The sequence below is a fragment of the Cervus canadensis genome, chromosome 7 (assembly GCF_019320065.1).
Source record: "Cervus canadensis isolate Bull #8, Minnesota chromosome 7, ASM1932006v1, whole genome shotgun sequence".
Taxonomy (NCBI): domain Eukaryota; kingdom Metazoa; phylum Chordata; class Mammalia; order Artiodactyla; family Cervidae; genus Cervus; species Cervus canadensis.
The window spans coordinates 37,315,949-37,333,956 of NC_057392.1; positions in this window are offsets into that span (position 1 = coordinate 37,315,949).

The window sequence follows — 18,008 nt, forward strand, 5'->3', positions numbered from 1 at the left end:
AGTTTTATTTTTATGCTTAATATGAATTTTTTATTTTTCATCAATTGTAAGTTTCTAGAAAACTGGAGTTTAGTACAAAGCTATTTCTTTCCTCTGAACCAACAGAAAATGTTAGCAATATAATGCTTCATAATCCCTGAGTCCTTTATTGTGTGCATATATATATATGTCTTCTATGCAACTTCACTATAATCATCAAATCAAAAATTAACTTTGATACTTTGCTCCTATCCTATCTTCAGATCCCATTCAAGTTTCACCAATTATCCTAACAATGGTTTTTATAACAAAAAGAGGACATGAGTTGCATTTAGTGGCTACGTCTCTTCAAGTTTTCTTCAATCTGGAATAGTTCCTCAGTTTTTCCTGATTCATAATCTTGATAATTTTGAAGACTGAAGGCCAATTATTTTGTAGAACACCCCTCAGTTTGGGCTTATCTACATTTTCTCCTGGTTATGCTCATCGCAGAAGTGATGCTGTACTCCTTCACTGCATCCTATCAGGAGCCCATGATTACAGATGATGTCCACTTCAATTCCTTAATTAAAGCAGTGTCTTCTAGACTTCACTACTGCACAGTTTCTCTTTTCCCTTTGTAATTAGTGAGTACTCATGGTGTGTGTGTGTGTGACAGGAGTGGGATGGGGCTTACCCTGAAAATATGTAAATATCTCATTCCTCATTAGATTTTTAACTTATTAATTTATTTATGTCAGTGTGATTCATCTATTTTATTCAATGATTTGTAATCTGTTGCTCTCATACTTTAATGTTCAAACTATCCCAGATTTTTCCAGTGACAATTCATTCAAGCTTCTATTCTTTTCCTATACTTCTCTTATTCTCAGAGCTTTTTTTTTTTTTTTTTTTGGCTATGCTAGATCTTAGTTGCTGCATGGGCTTTTCTCTAGTTGTGGAGATCAGGGGTCACTGGTTATGGGCGTCTCATTGTGGTGGCTTCACTTGTTGCAGAGCATGGGCACTAGGGTCTGCAGGCTTCTGTACTTGCAGCTCCTGGGCTCTAGAGCACAGGCTCAACAGTTGTGGCACACGGGCTTAATTGCTCCAAGGCATGGGGGAGCTTCCTGGATTGGAGATCGAACCCATGTCTCTTGCACTGGCAGACAGATTTTTAACACTGAGTCACCAGAAAAGCCCTTGCGTAGCATTTAAAAACAAAAAAAACAAAAAAACTTTTTGACACAGTAAAATGCTCCAGGTTTATTTTATATTTTCTCTGCTGTCAGGGAATGTTTGACGGGAGGATTCCTACATGCTGTCTCTCATGAGTCCTTTGTCCTTCTTCAAGCGGAACAGCACGCTGCTCCCAGGGACTGAGGTCATTGTGTGAGGCAAGCTTGGGTCTCCTTTAGTAAACATTCTCCTTAGGACAAAACTGCTTAGTCTCCTTCCCCTTTCTTGAGATATGGATTGTCTCCTGACCTTGTGACTAACATTACCCCTTGTTCCCTTGGTAACAGTTGCTGTACATTTGGTTTTCTGATCTCTATCATTCCCGAAAGAAGTTTCTTATACTGCAGCCTATATATACTCATAGAAAAATCATTAAAGCACCTTTGCTTCATCAGAGCTTAGGTCCCCGGGTCTTTTTTGTCTCTCTCTCTCTCTCTTTTTCTGGCTGACTCTCTGGAGTGTTGAGACCCGTCTTGCTCACTTTTCTGCCCGGGCTTCTAAGACCCCCTCGAGAGGGTGCCTGGTGCCTTCATGAGCGATGCAAGTCCTGTGTCAAGGACTTTACTGGTCCTCTGCGTAAACCAAGGGATATCAGCCTCTTTCTCTCTTTCACTTTCTTATCGTCGACTCCGTACCACCAGGTTCCGGTCCATTAAAGGACCTCAACAACTCTGCTCTGACCCAGGATTCAGCCAAGAGACTTGGTTCCTTTTATTGAAGATTGGTATTTAGTAAGCAGGTTCCAAGAACTGAGCTCATTACTTTGGGGTGTTACTGCTTTTAGGGGACAGTGCTAGGATTATGTCTGTGTGCACACAGGTACATGGTATACATTTAAACCTACGGTTATCTACTCTCACCTATCTGGTATCATCTATCATCTCTATTTATAGCTGCCTCTGTAAAAAAAAAAAAAGTAAGTTCACACCAGTACCTCTGATTCCATCCTATCACAATAGAGTTCATTCTATTTTCACTATCCCCACTTTCTTCTATGACAATGAGAAGCATAGCTTCCATCATCCTCAATAACTTAATGTTTTTAGTCAATTACCCTCAGTGTTACTACTTTCCCACAGCCAAGGCCACACCATGACACTAAGCTTCAGGGCATCTCATGCCCGTGCCAGCACACCTAGGAAAGCTGGGGTTCTAGCACCTTCCTGATGGGAAGGGAAAGTCAGGTCATAATCAGCACAATTTTGCATATAAGCATTTTTGGTAAATTGCCTGAAAATATCTCAGAAGAAAACAACCTGATTGTGGACTGCTTCTATTATTTGTTGAGATTCTTTTTTCATTCTGAGTCAACATTTACTTTTAGTAGCTAGTTTTTTAAGCAATATTTTTTTGTCCTGAGATAGGGTCTTCTAAATTGAATATGATTGGCCACCTCAAATTCTAAATATTTACTTTCAGCAGCTTCTTTAGTAAAAATTTATTATTCATTTTCTTAGCTAGCTTCTCTAAACTGAATGAAGTTTAGAAACCCCAAATTCTGGACTTGCCTGTTGATACTATGTATTTCTGGTGCATTTTCTTATTTAAAGCCAGGCCCATAGTTAAGCTTTGAGGCAAACATTGGAACTGTCAAATAAAAACACTGAACCTCTGCCAACTTAGGTCATTTGCTCAAAATCACATAGCTTGGAATTTGAAGCCAGCTTTCTGACGTCAAGTCCACTGCTCTTTCTAATATATCATACTCCCTCATGGGTTACAGCCTTGATGTAATGATGGCTTGGGGTTGAAGAGCTAGTCCTTCAGGGAGCACAGAGTTTTTCTCACTTGTTGAAATGTGAGTAGGGAAAATGTCTTTGCTTTTTCTCCAGTAGGCAGGCAGGAAGTGCCTGCAAAGTGTACAGATTAGTATAGACCCTAGGGAGGACTTGACAAACTATAGCCCATAAGCCAAATCCAGTCTGCTAACTGCTTTCCTTCCCCTGTCTGTTTGTGTACAGCCTGAGAGGTAAGCTAAGAATGGGTTTTACATCTTTTAACTGTTGAAGAAATTTTAAGAGTAATATTTTATGGCAAGTAGAAATTCATATTCCAGAGCTCATAAACAAAGTTTTATTAGGACACAGATATGCTGTTTCATTTATATATTATTTCATGCAATAATAGAGTAGTTGCAACAGAGATTATATGGGCACAAAGTCTATAAGATATCTACTATCTGATCCATGCTGGGAAAATTTGCTGACTCCTGGACGAGAGTCATACACTCACCTGCATTTAAGACTTGGCACCACCTCTTACTAGTTGTATGACTGTGCTCATTTTATCTAATTTCCCATGTCTTATTTTCCTCAGACAGAAAGTGGGAATAACAATGATGTCCACTTCAATGGGTTACTATAAGAATCAAATGTAGCATAAGAAGCCGTCTGTAAACGTTTTTTTGTTGTTTAGTCCCTCAGTCGTGCTTGACTCTTTTGGGACCCTATGGACTATAGCCCACAAGGCTCCTCTGTCCATGGGGATTCTCCAGGCAAGAATACTGGAGTGGGTCGCCATTTCCAGGGGATCTTCCCAACCCAGGGATCAAACATCTCCTGCTTTGGCAGGCAGATTCTTTACCACTAAGCCACCAGGGAAGAGGCCTGTAAATGTTAAGTGTTACAAATATATGGAGAGCTGAAAAAAAATTACATCTCCTTATTTGTCTAAGATAAATTAAATAATGGCCCAGCTCTCACATATCAAGATTGACAGGTAAACTTACCTCCATCATTTTTTAGAGGGGATCCTTTCCACCTCCACTGGGATCATACAAGAATCCTGGGGGCTCAAGAGTATTCTTGAAGAGGTCACTTGTAGGTGATCCCTGTTGTTTCTTTGATCCAGCCCAGGCCCTGCCTGGGCCTGGCCCCAGGCAGGGAGCTCTGACGGTGAATCCTCATCCATCACTAGTACAAGAGACCATGGAACCTTCCCCGTAGCTCCCACGCCTGGGGCCTCAGGTATGACAACACTCTTCCCTCCCAAGCTTTGGCCACCTCTGGGCACTGCGGAAGCAGAGTTCTGATCCATTGTGACACCCTTTATGGGGCCATTTTTCCCAGGCTCCTGAATCCAACTCTGTCCTCAGATCAGCCATTCCCTTCTCTTTGTGGAGAAAGGAGCCTCCACATGGAGCCTCCTTCTCGATAGCTCAGTTCTCCACCGCTATAAGCCCTGAGTATACCAGGAATCATCTATTCAGATGCCTCACAAGGCCATGCAGATGAAAAAGCTGAGTGTAAGACAACAGGGGGAGGCAAATGCTGTGGCAAACTTGCCTCTGCTCCTCAGTTCCGACCCATCATCACCATTTAGGGCCAGCATCTCCAGATGTTCTGTTTGTTCAAGGGAAGCTATGAATCTGGGTAGTTATGTGAAAATTTCCAATAACTCTCTGCAGGCTGAATCTTGCCTAAAGTTAGCCAGAAACCCTAGCTTCTCTAAAAGTAAATAAATATAAGGCTGTTAACTCCTCTAGAAGTGGAAAGACCCCAGACCTAGCTGCCTTCTTAACAGGGAAAAATACCTCTCCTGCTCTCAACCTGAAACCATGGAAATATTGATAAGCTAGAATTAAATTCTCAGTTAACATTATTTTGGCATATTGCTATTAGTTATTATTTTACTATCATTTATGTAAAAACAGTTCATGCCTGGCACAGTTAGTTCTCAATAAATGTTTATTATTACTATTTTATTAATGGTATTACCCCCATTTTAGAATATTTTAGAAGGAGTGGAATGCCAGTGGGGCACCAGGAATATGTGTGTGTATGTGTGTGTCTGGGGGCTGGCCTATTACAAACACAGCCACAGAGCTCCAATTCCAGCCAGAGCCAGCAGGTTGACAGGTGCCGTTACCGCCACCTGCCGTCCAGTTCGCAGAACTATCACGGTTCACAGACGCGCCCGCAGGGCTGGGATGCTCGCTGGGCTGGCCCTTTGAGGCTGCAAATCCATCTTCCCCTGCAACACAAACAGACACACACACACACACACACACACACACACACACACACTCCTCTCTCTCTCTCTCTCTGTAGGTTTCTCCGTCTCTGCCTGGCACACACGCACACACACACCACACACACTCTGTAGGTTGTCTCCAGCCGGCTTTTAGATTCCTACACACACACACACACACACACACACACACACGGCAGGCAGACTCCGTCCCTGCCGGCTTTTAGATTCCTACACACACACACACACACACACACACGGCAGGCAGACTCCGTCCCTGCCGGCTTTTAGATTCCTACACACACACACACACACACACACACACACACACGGCAGGCAGACTCCGTCCCTGCCTGCCTGGCCCCAAGGTGGCCAAAGGGCTTTTAGATTCCTACACACACACACACACACACACACACACACACACTTTTAGATTCCTACACACACACACACACACACACACACACACACACACACACACACGGCAGGCAGACTCCGTCCCTGCCTGCCTGGCCCCAAGGTGGCCAAACATAGAACTCCTCTTTTTGGATTTCTCCTGACCTGGCGACACGGGTGACCGGTCCAGCTACCAGGAGCGGGGGAGTAGGAGAAGCGCCTGCGGGCGCCGGGACCCCAGGGACCCAGACTGAGAGGAACGAACAGGAACGTCGGGGAGACGCACGGCTGCGGTGGGACCCAGCGGACTCGCCCAGCTCCGCCTCTTTTCCTTCCCTAATCAGAGGCAGCATGACTCACTCCTTTGTTTCTGGAAAAGAGGTATCTGTACTAGCCCGAGGCGGAATTCACCCCTCCCGCACTCATTAGGAATCGCTTGCTTATTCGCTGGGCCCAGCCGTGCTCGCCCGAGACGCGGGCAGAATTCTTACGCGGGCTGAATTCTTACGCGGGCTGACAGACGCAGTGATGGGTGACACCGAACTAGCGACCCTCCGAGCCCGCCTCCCAGGCAATCCCGGGCGTGCCTGGCGGTGGAACTCGCCGGTCGGCGCTCACCTCTGCCCCCTGGTGGCTGATGTGAGCATCGCAACAGCGCCCACCCCACAGCCCACCTGCAGCTCCCCGCAGCGTCACCTCTGGGTGTTTTTCAAAGGGAGCATTTTTACAGTTCCATTCAGCTGCTGCGGATAGGAGATGTGGTTCTCAGATTACTTACTAGTGAATGAGAAGGTTGTGTGTGTGTGTGTGTGTGTGTGTGTGTGTGTGTGCAGAAGAGGAAGAAACTCTAAGAGCGTATTTGTGACGGGATAATGGAGAGGAGAGAGAGGAGTAGGAAAAAGGAAGAAAATTAAGAAGCGGGAGAGGCAAAGTGACAGTGATGAGGGAATGGAATGACAGCAAAGGATGCGTAAAGAATTTGGGGAGCAACAGTTTGATGGGAAATGGGAGGAGACTTACTCATGAAAAAGGGGTGAGGATTTGACATCTGTGAGAGGGAAAGTTTCATTTCGGTGAAGTGAACCTTGTGAACATTTCAATATACCTCTCCTATTTTACATTCCATTTTGTTTGGCAGCTGCTCGAAATGAGTTTCCATTTTTCTGTCTTGTTTTAATATTCTTATATCTCCCACATCACTAGATCATTAGAGGCAGAAACAATTATGCCATACATTCCTGTCTGACAGAACCCAGGATGCACACAGGCTTATTAATGCCTGGCCTTGCCCAGCCGCTGCCAGCCACATCTGCTTTTGTTGTCTGATCCAGATTTCATGCTCACTCTCTCTCCACTGACCTCTATGGGCTAGCTTGTCCTTTGGGAAATAGACCAGTAGCTGCTCAGAATCAAAATGTACATGACAATCAGGTTCACAAAGGCTTTTGCCACCTAGTTTTCCACCAACAAACCAAGCAACGCCCACCAGCAACATAGAGCTTCAAAAATGAGTTCTTTTGAATCACATCTGTAGCTTCTGACCTAATCCTTTTCATCTTCTGTAGAAGTACAACAGAAGGAGAGAGGTTTTGCAAGGTCTCTGCTAGCTGTAGCTCATACAAGCCCTGAGAAGGTTGAAAGGGATTTTCCCTATCCCAGTCTCTGTTACTATTTTGTCAACATTACCCAGTCTGGTTCCAGATTTGAGGGAGGGGGGTCACATTTAGAAAGCCTGGATAGGATGATAAAAACTGTTTTGGCAGGAGATAAATCAATGCATATGGGCGTGGGCAGTGATGCCCAAACTCATCCACCACAACAAATGGTCTCATGAAAATGTTTTGGTCAATACAACTAATTTTGCTATATGAGGAGCAGTTGCCTATCTGCATGAGTGAATGGGGGTGGGATGGGCATCTCATGAGTCACTTGGAGGGGGCTCGCTCTCAGCAGAGTGGTCCTCTTGGTGTTTGACCCTTATTCTGGAACATTCTGGGATATTCTAGGAATGCAGTTTGGAGATAAAATATTTCTCATTGAGGTGAATGGATTGTGATGCAGATAAGAAATAGGAAGAGAAAAACATGTTGGGCCCTCAAAATGCAAAGCCTTTTTATAATATGGTTTCTATTATCAAGTGGGGAGACACATTATTCTTGTCAGTGTGTGAGAGTCAAAAGATGCTCCCCAGGGCCAGGGTAGGACAACACTATGGAGGAGAAGCATAGGTTTTTGCCATAGGCTTTTCAGAAACATTCAACAATCTAAATTCCCATTGTTAAATATTTGTTTAATTATCTTCCTAATGTTTGAACATTTACATTTCACTTCCTCTTTTTTGACAGCTCTTTCTGCTTGAATCTGCTTAGTGCATTTTCTTTTCTTAAAAATTATTTATATTAATTGAAGGCTACTTACTTTACAATATTGTGGTGGTTTTTGCCATACATTGATGTGAATCAGCCATGGATGTACATGTGTCCCCCATCCCAAAACCCCTTCCCACCTCACACCAGCTTTGAGTGCCCTGTTTCATGCATTGAGCTTGGACTGGTCACCTGTTTCACATATGGTAATATACATGTTTCAATGCTATTCTCTCAAATCATCTCACCCTCACCTTCTCCCAGAGTCCAAAAGTCTGTTCTTTACATCTGTGTCTCTTTTGCTGTCTCGCATATAGGGTCATCGTTACCATCTTTCTAAATTCCATATATATGCCTTTAATATACTATATTGGTGTTTATCTTTCTCACTTACTTCACTCTGTATAATGTGCTCCAGTTTTATCCACCTCTTTCAATTCTTTGCTCAGTGTGTAAGCCCAGCAGTGGGATTGCTGGGTCATATGGCAGCTCTATTTCCAGTTTTTGAAAGAATCTCCACACTGTTCTCCATAGTGGCTCCATTAGTTTGCATTCCCACCAACAGTGTAAGAGAGTTCCATTTCTCCACACCCTCTCCCTCATTTGTTGTTTGTAGACTTTTTGATAGCAGCCATTCTGACTGGCGTGAGATGGTACCTCACTGTGGTTTTGATTTGCATTTCTCTGATAATGAGTGTTGTTGAGCATCTTTTCATGTGTTTGTTAGCCATCTGTATGTCTTCTTTGGAGAAATGTCTGTTTAGTTTTTTGGCCCATTTTTTGATTGGGCATTTATTTTTCTGGCATTGAGCTAAATGAGCTGCTTATATATTTTTGAGATTAATTCTTTGTCAGTTGCTTCATTTGCTATTATTTTCTCCCATTCTGAAGGATATCTTTTTACCTTGCTTATAGTTTCCTTCATTGTGCAAAAGCTTTTAAGTTGGGACTTCCTTGATGGTCTAGTGGTTAAGACTCTGTGCTTCCAATGCATGGGGGGCACAGGTTCAATCCCTGTTTGGAAAACTAAAATCCCATATGCCGTGAGGCACAGCCAAAACAAAAGCTTTTAAGTTTAGTTAGGTCCCATTTGTTTATTTTTGCTTTTATTTCCATTACTCTGGGAGGTGGGTCATAGAGGATCTTGCTGTGATTTATGTCAGAGAGTATTTTGCTTATGTTTTCCTCTAGGAGTTTTATAGTTTCTGGTCTTACATTTAGATCTTTAATTCATTTTGAGTTTATTTTTATGCATGGTGTTAGAAAGTGTATAGTTTCATTCTGTTACATGTAGTTGACCAATTTTCCCAGCACCATTTGTTAAAGAGATTGTCTTTTCTCCACTGTATATTTTTGCCTCCTTTGTCAAAGATAAGGTGTCCATAAGTGCATGGATTTATCTCTGGGCTTTCTGCTTTGTTCCATTGATTTATATTTCTATCTTTGTGCCAAACTGTCTTGATGACTGTAGCTTTGTAGTATAGTCTCAAGCAGGTTGATTCCTCCAGTTACATTCTTCTTTCACAAGATTGCTTTGGCTATTTGAGGTTTTTTGTGTTTCCATACAGCTTGTGAAATTATATGTTCTAGTTCTGTGAAAAATACCGTTGGTAGCTTGATAGGGATTGCATTGAATCTATTGATTGCTTTGGATAGTATGCTCATTTTCACTATATTGATTCTTCTGATCCATGGACATGGTATATTTCTCCATCTATATATGTCATCTTTGGTTTCTTTCATCAGTGTTTTATAGTTTTCTATATATAGGTCTTTTGTTTCTTTAGGTAGATTTATTCCTAAGTATTTTATTCTTTTCATTGCAATGGTGAATGGGATTGTTTCCTTAATTTCTCTTTCTGTTTCCTCATTGTTAGTGTATAGGAATGCAAGGGATTTCTGTGAACTAGTTTTATATCCTGAAACTTTACTATATTCATTGACTAGCTCTAGTAATTTTCTAGTGGTGTCCTTAGGGTTTTCTGTGTAGAGGATCATGTCATCTGCAAACAGTGAGAGTTTTACTTCTTCTTTTCCAATCTGGATTCCTTTTATTTCTTTTTCTTCTCTGATTGCTGTGGCTAAAACTTCTAAATTCTTCTCTGATTGCTGTGACTAAAACTTCTAAAACTATGTTGAATAGTAGTGGTGAGAGTGGGCATGCCTGTCTTGTTCCTGAGTTTAGGGGAAATACATTTTCTTACCATCCTCCATTAGAGGTTCAACCATGGAAGCCATACTTTAGTTGGGTTTCATTGAAGCTGTGACAGGCTGAATCTATTGACAATTTACTGAGTGGTCAGTGAGTTCTAGCAGTTCCATGCTCAGTGCTGGGCCATGATGAGAGCTCTTCTCACAGAATTCAGATGAATCAATGGATCTATGCTGTGGAGCTGGGGTGGGACACTCTCTTAACTATAGTCTATTGAGAGTGGAAATGTGGTGTGTGTGTGTGTGTGTGTGTGTGTGTGTGTAGTCTCACAATATGTTTATTAACCACCCTTCCCTAGTGGCTCAGACAGTAAAGAATCTGCCTGCAATATGGAAGACCTGGGTTCGATCCCTGGGTTGGGAAGATCCTCTGGAGGAGGGCATGGCAACCCAGTGCAGTATTCTTGCCTGGAGAATACCCATGGGCAGAGCAGCCTGGCAGGCTACAGTTCTTGGCATTGCAAAGAGTCAGACATGACAGCGACACAGCACACAGCAGTTCACACACACACATGCATACTAATATTTCTTCTTTTTTTATTTTTATTGAAGTATAGTTGCTTTACAATATTGTATTAGTTTGTGCTCTACAGAAAAATGAATCTGTTGTACTTATACATATATCTTCTCTTTTTTGGACTTCCTTCCTATTTTGGTCACTACAGAGCATTGAGTAGCATTCTCTGTGCTACACAGTATTCTCTCAGTTATCTATTTTATACACAGTATCAATAGTGTATATATGTCAATCCCAATCTCCTGATTCATCCTACCTCCCCATTCTCCCCTTGGTGTCCATACGTTTGTTTGTTCTCTACTTCTGTGTCTCTATTTCTTCTTTGCAAATAGGTTCATTTGTACAATTTTTCTAGATTCTACACATATGGATTCTCCTGCCAATGTAGGAGACATAAGAGATGTGGATCAGATCCCTGGGTCGGGAAGATCCCCTGGAGGAGGGCATGGCAGCCCACTCCAGTATTCTTGCCTGGAGAATCTCATGGACAGAAAAGCTTGGCGGGCTACAGTTCATGGGACTACAGAGAGTTTGACATGATTAAAGTGACTTAGCACACATAGTAATTGTCACCCTAGGGTTGAAATGTAAAAACATTTAGCAAAAATCTCACATGGATGAGTAAGCCTGCTTTCTGTACTAGATTGCTGAGACTACTGAAACAAAATCCCAAAGACTGGGTGACTTAGTCAACAAAAATTAATTTTCTTGTAGTTCTGGAGGCTGGAAGTCTAAGATCAAAGTGCCAGCTGGGTTGGTTTCTCCTAAGGACTTTCTGTGGCTCTCAAATGGCCACATACTTGCTTTGTCCTCATATGGTCTTTTTCCTGTGTGTTTGCATCCCTGCTGTCTCTTTTTTTTTTAAATAAGGAAACCATTCATATTGGATTCAGGCCCCACACTTATGACTCCCAGTTAACTTTGATTGTCTCTTTAAAGGTCCTATCACCAAATACAGTCATATTCCAAGGTCCTGGGGTTGGTGGTGGGGGGGTGGTGTGGTTTGTGTTTAGAACTTCAACTGTGAATTTTGAGGGGACACTATTCAGCCCATAACTCCCTCCAAGCAAATTCACATGGGCTAGTAAAGCAGGCCATTAAGTGTTCTCTTCCAGGTTCCACAGGGAGAGAGGTCTAATATTAGACCAAAAGGCATAGAGACCAGGACCTGGGGTACCACTGTTGTGCCAGCTCTGTGATGTTGGCCAGGCAGTTAATTTTCTGAGGCTTGGTTTCCTTATCTATGAAACATGTACTAACTCTTATTATCCCACCTTTAATTATTATTGCATTATTACTATTTGATGCCCTGAGATAATTATGTAAAGAAGTTCTGTGAAATTACATGTGCTGCTTCAATATATGGTATTTTATAGTGAATCTTCCGAATGGTAACTTTCCCTTGTGCTCGGAGATAATATTGTGGTTAAAGAGCAGTGCCTGCGGAGGTGTACAATCTGAGTTTGGATTCCAGTCTCTTCACTGCCTTTAGGCTATCATTTACCCATGAAAGATTCAGTTTCTTTCTATATACCATGGAAATAGTCATATAGAATTCATAGGACAATTCAAGAAAATAATGTATGTAAAATGTGTGGGCTTGAAGATGGTTTATTTATCACCACTGTCAGCAATGTATTTCCTTAAAATCTTTCCCTTTCCCACACTATGTTCACCTCCAAATGGAATTCAGTCCTATTCTTGATTTGGGGTTCCTGAATAATCTTTATGACACCCTTCTGTGCCAATGATAGCTATTTATTTTTCAGTAAGATCTCTCTCCTTTTCCCTAACCAGCTTTCAGTGGGATGAAGCTCTGCGCCTTTGTAAAGATGGAAAAAACACTAAAGAAATTTCCTTTCAGACAACATCATCTCCAGTTCCTTAAAGCAATCTCATGTCACATCCCGCATGAGCGTTGTATGCAGTTCTTCTGCTATGCAATGCTGATTTACAGATACAATGGCATCTCACTTAGCATCTTTCAAAACATCTCTCTCAACCTGAACCTGAAGCTTGAGGAAGCAGCTGGAGATGAGGATTAAAAAAAATAAACAACAGTATTCCTCTTCACTCACAAGGGCCTCCCAGTACCTAGCAGAGCACCCAGCAAGTAGTAAGAACCAACAAATACTTGGGTAATGAATGATTACACAAATGGTGTGTTGACAAGAGAGTAGCCAAAACACTAAACCTGTCTTTTCAGTGACAGATAATAAATGGGGAAAGTTCCAGAGGGGATGATGATGGAGGGCAGCATGAAGCTTAGAGTTAAGGAAACGTTGTGTGTATATGAAAGAGGGAATGGAGCAGGAAGTATAGTTCGGAATCAAATAGTCTTTTTTTTTTTTAATTGAATGAACGATTTTTATAATTTACAATGTTTTACAACATTTCACACACATGATTTCATGTAAACCTTTAACAACCCATTTCTTCTCCTACCCATACACTGCCCCTCCCCTTCCCTCTCTCTAAGAATCAAATAGTTTAAAAGGAAAAGGAAGAATCAGGACACAGCACATGATAAAGAGTTCTGAAGAGCTGCATCTTCTCTTCATAAACCACGTTCACAGCCTCATCTCTTAGGGATCCCAGTTTAACTTGAACCCAGCTCTAGGCATTCATAGTCTGTCCTGACAGCAGGGCTCTGAAAGGGTCATTAAAATGGCATATCTGCATCATGAAAGAATTGACTTATAAACCATTGTCAAATACCTGTCTTTCCAGCCAGATTTGAACTCGATCCAAGTCGATCCAAGCTTGCCTTTAGGAACAAGTGACTAACTGAGCATGGTGCCCAGTCCACTACAGCCTTTTCATGAAGAACAAAGACCACAGTGGTTGGTATCTTTGTATTTCTCCAGAGTGGTCTTCGTGTTTCTCCAGAGTGTTTTTCCACCACTCTCACTGAACCACTTGTTAATTACTAAGCCATAACCTTGCACCTGCAGCTGCCACATTCTTCTGCACGAGCCTCCCTTTCCAGGTTGAATTTTGCACCATGTCAACAAATGGTGGTTTTCTCTCTCTGCCTCGACTGGCCATGGATGTCTTCAGCTTTCCTTCCTTCTCCCCACTACATCACACGTGTTGATCTCCAGTTAGTTCTTTTGTTATTTATGTGATGATATTTTAGGGTGTATTCATTTCAAAAAGGGTGTACTTAGCAAATGTTATATATGCAGGAGGTTTTAAGTGGGACTAAATGTAGCAATTAATGCTAATGAGTCTGCTGTTAGCATGTAATATTCTTGGTTTTATAATCATGCATTACCGGATGTTGAGCCTCAGTTTGTTCAACAGATGCCGATTTTAATGGCTACATTCTCTTCCCATGGATAAGTTAGCTTTAGTTAAATGTACCATTAAAAATAACCATTTAAAATGCTAATGAAAACAGAGACTGTATCTATCAGGAATTTTGTTTTAACCTCTGGTTTTACTACTTCTTGTTTTCAAAAGGACTTTGGGAAGAGGAGAAGCCTTTTGTCTACTTAAGATGCTTTAAACAGAAAAAGAACAGTTCAGTTCATTGCAGTTCACATGTAGTGTCTGTAGGCAAAGTCAAGAAAAAGGGATTCACAGTGAAGGTCAATGTCACTGCAGCTCAGGGACTGCAGGCCTGCCTTGTTAATGCTGACCATACTTGGAAACTGACTCTCCTGTGGTTGGCATCGCTTGTTTCTTTTCAGTGTTCATTTAGGATGTGAGTCAAAATTGAGCAGTTTGAGTTAAATTAATTGAGCAAAATTGAGCAGTTTGAGTTATTGGTAGTTCAACTGGTTAATATCCAAATATGGTCTTTGTGAAAGTACTATTATTCTATCACAGATTAGGATCAAAGAGGGAAAAATACCAGGATGTTGCTACTTAGGAATGAATACCTGATCCTTCCTAAACATCAAGAGGCCTAGTTTGGGCTTTCCCATGGGAAGATGGAGTTTGTCTAATGAAGGATTAATAGATGCCCAGGGAGAGCTCTGTATCTTTCTTTCCTGCACCTAAAACATATTCTCCAGGTCTCTGAATGTGGCTGCATGGTAACCAGGATAGGGTCAAGGGATGTCTGTGTGTTGGGAGAGCCCATGTGTATTTAATGGTTATGACCCAGGCCTCCTAGACCTTCTAGTTTCTTGGCTGAGCTACATACCTCTCCAGGCTAAATCAGTTCAGAGCAGGGTAGCTAGTACATGGTGCGAAGGGCTATGGGGGGAGGGATTAGCCAGATGCAGTAAGCATGTTTATAAGGAGCTTTTTCAAGTGTGCAATCTAACTCTCTTGTTTGTAGGAAGTGACTCCATCCAGTAGGAATTCTCATTCCTTCCCTTGGTGAGTCCTCTTGGTTCTAGGAGCTTTTGTTTTCTCTTTTTCTTTCAGAATTTATGAAAATAATAATGTATCTGGGGGAGAACTGATGCTACTTGAAGGCAATGTAATCTCAGGATTGTTGGTTCAGAGCTTGGGAGCTTATATATTAAGGTAAAAACTCAGTAGAGCAAGTTAGGCTAATTATCTGGTAGCCAGAAAATAATGAAAGGACAGAAAGGCACGTTCATAGTCTGAGGATTTGGAGTCAAAGTGTCTACAGAATAGAGGTCTATGGATGGAGACTGTGGTTGCTGCCACATTTTTTTCATTGACAGTTGCCCAGGAGTTTTGAAGGCTTTTAAGATGGAGCTGCTTGGAGCTACAACTGCACCATTTCTCTTAACCAGACCAGCATCCTTTCTGATTTTGAGGTTTTTGATCATGTCCACCTCTGGATTTGCTCCCATTAGTAGGAACATCTTCTCCTGGCATGCAGAACCTGAGGTAGAGGTTCTTTGGGAAATAGGAACCTTTGCTACCTGATCAGTGGATGTCTAGTCTGATTTGGGAGATTCAATAGGGCAGGGTGAGCAGATAGAATGATACAAAGTAAAGATAACATGGCCAGTGAAAATTTCACACTATCTTATGGAGTGAAAACTTAATGTCTTGTTTTAAAATACATGCCAAATCAGCTAGCACCTTCTCACTGAGAATTGTTGGGTCTATGAGAGATTGTTCAGTTAGATGGTGCATCGTTTCCATGCATGTTCTCACATACAGCTCCCAGGGTTCACTATACCTCCTCAATAGTTTGAGATTGTTTGGTCAGAAAATAGCTTTGACTGATGGAAATCTACCCTAACTGTTCAGCTGCCAGTCTAGGGAGTAGAAGAGAACAACTTAGGTAGGAAGTGGAAAGAGGACCTTTTCCTCTTCACAACAAAGACCATTTCAACTTCAGTCTTGGGACTCTAGGCAGCCAAGTTTCCATATTTGTGTAACAATTTTTGTGTATGTGTAAGGGAGGGATCTGCCTTTTGTTCCCAAGTTTTAAATTTGGGCATCTTCCACAGCTGTGGTGAGGTTATAGTGATTGGTAAAAAATAATTCCATATGGACTAAATTTGTTGGTTGCATTGAACATGCTTCAATTCTATTTTGACAAATGTTTGCTAAGCCACTGGGGCCTTTTACCATGCCAGGTCTGAAAGAATCACAAGAGTGGAAAAGACATGGTCCTTTCCTTAAGAGATCACAGACTCACCTTTTTCCCAATCTCACCTACTGCTTTGAATATATTTTTAAATGGATGGGTATAAAGGGGGTAGAAAATGGGAGTGTATAAGAAGGAATTTCTTCTGGGTTACTAAGAAACTTCTGATTTGATAGCAAAGCCTTCAGCTGGTGTTAACTTTTTAACATGAAACTTCTGTGACTTAAAGGAAATAGAATAGAACTTAAAGGAAATCAGCTGGGGGACAATGCTCATTGAGACACAAGTGGTTTTTCACAAGTTCAGTAAAGGGAGGTGTATAATAAAGACTTAGCTAAACTTTGTCCCTAGTTCCTGGGAGGTAACCTCTAAATCCTTGGAATTTTTCTAAGCTATAGGTGTTTCTTTGTCAGTTCCTGTTGGGCTCTCTTGGACCACACTTGATAGTTTTTGTTGATGAGGGGATTCATGGTGGGATCCTAGGTGGTTTATGCTAACAAGATGACTCAAGGTGGGGTTGGCTATGCCAGAAAGACCCACCCACTACGTGATTAGAGCACTGGGGCAGGAGAGGGGACCTGGAAGACAGAGGTCAACTGTGTAGCCAGTGAATCAATCAATCATGACTAAAAGCAATGAAAGTCCAATAAAAACTGGGCACCTCAGCTTGGGAGAACTTCAGCTGGCGACACTGTGCATTGTCACCCATCAACGTGCTGGGACAATGGACTCATGCTTGGGGCTCTCTCAGACTTCGCCCTGCACATCTCTCCCTTTGTCTGATTCTTTTCTTTTTGTAAACATTTTTACTGTGACAAATGTTCAGACAATATATTCCTAGTGGTCATCAAATACTTTTTCTTGGCCACATGGCATTTAGGGTCTTAGTTCCCCACCAGGGATTGAACTTTGCCCCCTGCACTGGGAGCTCAGAGTCCTAACCACTGGACGGCCAGGGAAGTGGCTGACTCTGATTTGTATCCTTCTGTATAATAAAACTGTGATCATAAGTATAACACTTTCCTGAGTTTTCTGTTATTCTAGAAATTATCAAGCCTGAGAGGCTAATGAGAACTCCTGAAATTATAGTCAGCCTGAGGATGCTGAATTTGTGTTTGACACCTGCTGTGAGGGCAATCTTTCTTGAGAATTGTCTTAAGCTTGAGTTTGGCAAACTCATCGAAGAAGGGCATTATAAGGAGTTTTACATAAAATTCAGATTGGGGCAATGAGCCCATAAACTGTCTCTTTGAACTGGAGGGGAGCAGAGGTTTTGCTTCTGTGTGAGACCCTCTGCTGATTGTTGAAAGCAATCATTAGTGCTCAACTCCTTCACCCCAGCCACCCACCCCAATTTGGGATCAGTTCTTTCAGGTTTTTTTTTTTTTTACCCAATTTGGCAGGTTAGGGTCAAACCTCAGACCCTCCAGATCACTTCTGATGCACAATTAATCAGCCTCACCGGTTTGGATTGCTCATTTCTCATTTTCTGCCACCATCTCCTGTCTGTCCTGTGTAATGCTGCTGGGGCTCTATGGAGATTTTGAAGACATTTTGTGAAGGTAATAACAGCTCTCACCAAGAACAGAGAGCAGCTTATTTCATAAGTTAAAAAAAAGTGACTTTAGAAGATAATTTATTTCCTCCTACTGCTATCGGGTTGGATCTTATTAAAACCAAACCTTAAAGGATGACCTTTATTACGGAGATTTTAAAGGCGTATACCCCCTAATGATTTTTGGTATCATATCCAAAGGTCTCACTCAAGTCTAAAACTCATAGAGTCTTAATGCTTTATCTGTAGCTTCCCAATGGTAATTTCTCC